Raw genomic sequence first — 3,287 nt, 5'->3', positions numbered from 1 at the left:
AAGTAGGTACAGGAGAGAATCAGTAATGGTAAAACATTGGAAGCTTAAAAACATATGGAAGAAGAGTAACTGACTTAGAAGATCTGTAGAAGGCTGAATCCTAATGTACTGGGGAAAGCCAAAAAACAAGACTTTTAATTGCAATATCTCCCAAAAGCTTAGAACTGGAAGGAGGAACCTCTAGGAAATGGAGGTAAAGTTAACGTTAAAAGTGAAATAATTGATTGCAGATCATTTTAAGAAGCAGTTAATCTCCACATTTCCACCCCTCCTCCCCCTTGTCTCTTCTCCCATACCATAAGTAACTGTCCCTTCCCAAATGCAGTAAAATGACCAGGGATTTAGTTACTGAAGGATATAAGAAAATCACTAGACTGCCAGACATCAGGCCCTGCTGAGGACAGGTGCATAATTCTGAAAACAGACCATCAGTTGAATGCTGATATCCTTAGCCCGTTTTCTCACCAGTTCCCAGGACATATGCAGCTAGCACTAAACACCCCAGACAGGAGAATGGAAAACTTCCTGGGGCCTCTGACAAACACACGAGGAAAGATCCAAAGCTACTGATGCTAAGGGGTTCCCCAAGATATGTCTCAGCCACAACCCAAATCCTCGCTCTCAGAGCTTCCAATCAGGTCACTGGTGTTCCCATAGACAGAAAATATGAGCAGACACTCAAGGGCCATTAAATATCAAAGAAAGCCTCTATCATGATGCGTATAAACCAAACAAAAATCATGTAAACAGTGTGGTAAAGCAATTTAGAAAAAATGGGGACTGTGCAAGAAGAAAAAGTTTTTTTTAAGAACTATCATTAATATTCTCACAGAGATATGGAAAGATATTAATACCTTTTGTTTTCTCAGAGGGATAAGAGAAGAAAAGATATCACACACACACGAAAAGCTAGGAATGCTAAACCAAAAACAAACAAACAAACAAAAAAACAAAAAAAGAAACAACATTCAGAAAACAGAACGTAATAAGAGTTGAAAATCACCCAGGATAGAGTAAAACACAAGATGGAAAATATTCTTGAAAAGATAAAGTCAGAGGGCTAGTTCAGAAAGTCTAATACCCAGACAACAAAATAGTTCAAGATATTTTTGGCCTAAGCTGCCTCTGTACTTTGAATTCTTACACAGCAAACTGCAACCTCAGTGTGTATACAAATGGCAACCTACCTCAAGAGTGTATTCTTGTAACAAATAACAGACACAGGCTGCCAGCTAATAAGACCATGTTCAAATAAGGCAAATGCAGAGCTGAATCCAAGCAAGCTATCTCTTGTGTTACTTCCTCTTTCTGTCTATAAACACTGCCTGCCCACTTTGCTGAGTGGAGCTCTCTGAACCTCTATTGATTCTAGCTACTGCCTGATTCATGAATTGCTCTTGCTTAACTAAACTCTGCTAAATTGAATTTGTCTAAAGTTTTTCTTTTAACACCACCAAATGGGCAGGTTTGTGTTTCCAGAGACAAAAGACTTACCAAGCACTCAGGTATAGATGAACAAAACCCACACCAACTAAAAACTCAAGACTATGTTTATTAGCAGGGAAAATAAAAAATAGTTCAAAAAAGGCAAAAAAATTTAAGTTACTTTGTTCACCTATAGAGTTTGTATAATTTTAAAATAGTAAATGTGAAATAAAGATTGTCCACATCAGTATTAGTATACAACTGTGCAAAACAAACCACGTATCGTCATTCCTGGAATTAACCTTACGAGGGCAGGAGAGTGAATGGTATAACGGAAGAGGTAAAGCAAAAAGCTAAACTTTTTGCCAACCTTGGGAATGTACTTGTAATGACCAAAATAAAAAAATCAGGAAGTAGTAATGTAAGCATGTTTTTAAAATAAATATGGAGGTAAATGCCAAAAGAATTTGTGAAAAGAGAGGAATGTGGCTGATGTAGAGAATGGAAATGAGGAGAAGGTATGCTTTTTTTTTCTTTTTCTGTTTTTTTTTTTTTCATTTTATTTTTGATAATCAGCTTTGTGAAAAATAGGAGTCTTTAAACTACATGGGGATATATTTTTATAAAATCTCTGTGTGTTTATATGCATACATGAATAGGCACACATATACATATATATATTTGTATGTTTATTTCTACTTTTATTTCTGTGTGTGTTTATATGCATACATGGATATGCATATGTACACATGGTATATATATATTTGTATGTTTATTTCTACTTCTATTTCTGTGTGTGTTTATATGCATACATGGATATGCGCATGTACACATAGTATATATATTTGTATGTTTATTTCTACTTCTATTTCTGTCAGTTTATGTATAAAGATAAATCACAAGAAAATTTTTCTATTTGCTTCTGGACTTTGGGGCTGGGGTGGAGCAGGGACAAAAAAGTTCTCCTAGAACTCTTAACGATAGGCTGACCTCATAAGGGTGTGGGTTAAGAACGCTTATTTTGGGAGATTTTGTTTACTGATGTATTGTGTGCCACTATCACAGTGTTGGAATATAGCAAGCACTCAGTAATATTTGCTGATGAAAATGAATAAAAATAGATTTCAATTAATGGGATATAGTATCATGTAAGACAAAAGGGAAAAATCCTTGAATGTTTGAAAAAAAAAAAAGGAGGCATTAACTTTGGGCTTTGTTAAGATTAATATACTGCTAAAAGTTTAAGTTTAACCTCTCAAATAATTGAAATAGAACACTAAGCTTCCAAATTAGTATATAAGGAAAAAAATTGAATTAAGAAAATGATCTGTCTAAAAGAATGGAAATAAAGAAAAAAGAATTTTAAAAGTAGGACAAATATGAAACATGAAATATAATGGTAGAAATAAATCTAAATGAATAAATAATTATAATAAATGTAAATAGGCTAAAAACTTACCAATTAAAGGATATAGATGATTAAAATAAAAAGTCAGCTTTATACTGTTTACAAAAGACACATCTTACACGTAAAGACACAAGATGCATAAATGTCAAAAGAGAACATTGTCAAAATGCAGAAAGGTCAAAAAAGATAAGTTAATAATTCAGGCAAATACTAATAGAAAAAAAGCTCATGTATCTATATTAACATTGAACAAGATAGACTTTAATGCAAGAAGCTTACTGACGATTAAGATCCTTAAATATTAAGTTTTAATTCCTATCTATATCTAATAATATAGTTTCAAACATATAAAGCAAAAATTGATAGAACTATGAAAAGAAAACAATAAAAATCGACATACTTAGTGAAAGATTTTAATGCAATCAATCATAACAATATTAAAATGATTGATTAA

This window comes from Cebus imitator, unplaced genomic scaffold (genome assembly GCF_001604975.1).
Source record: "Cebus imitator isolate Cc_AM_T3 unplaced genomic scaffold, Cebus_imitator-1.0 Scaffold38, whole genome shotgun sequence".
NCBI classification, from domain to species: Eukaryota; Metazoa; Chordata; class Mammalia; order Primates; family Cebidae; genus Cebus; species Cebus imitator.
Note: the sequence above shows the minus strand (reverse complement) of the source record.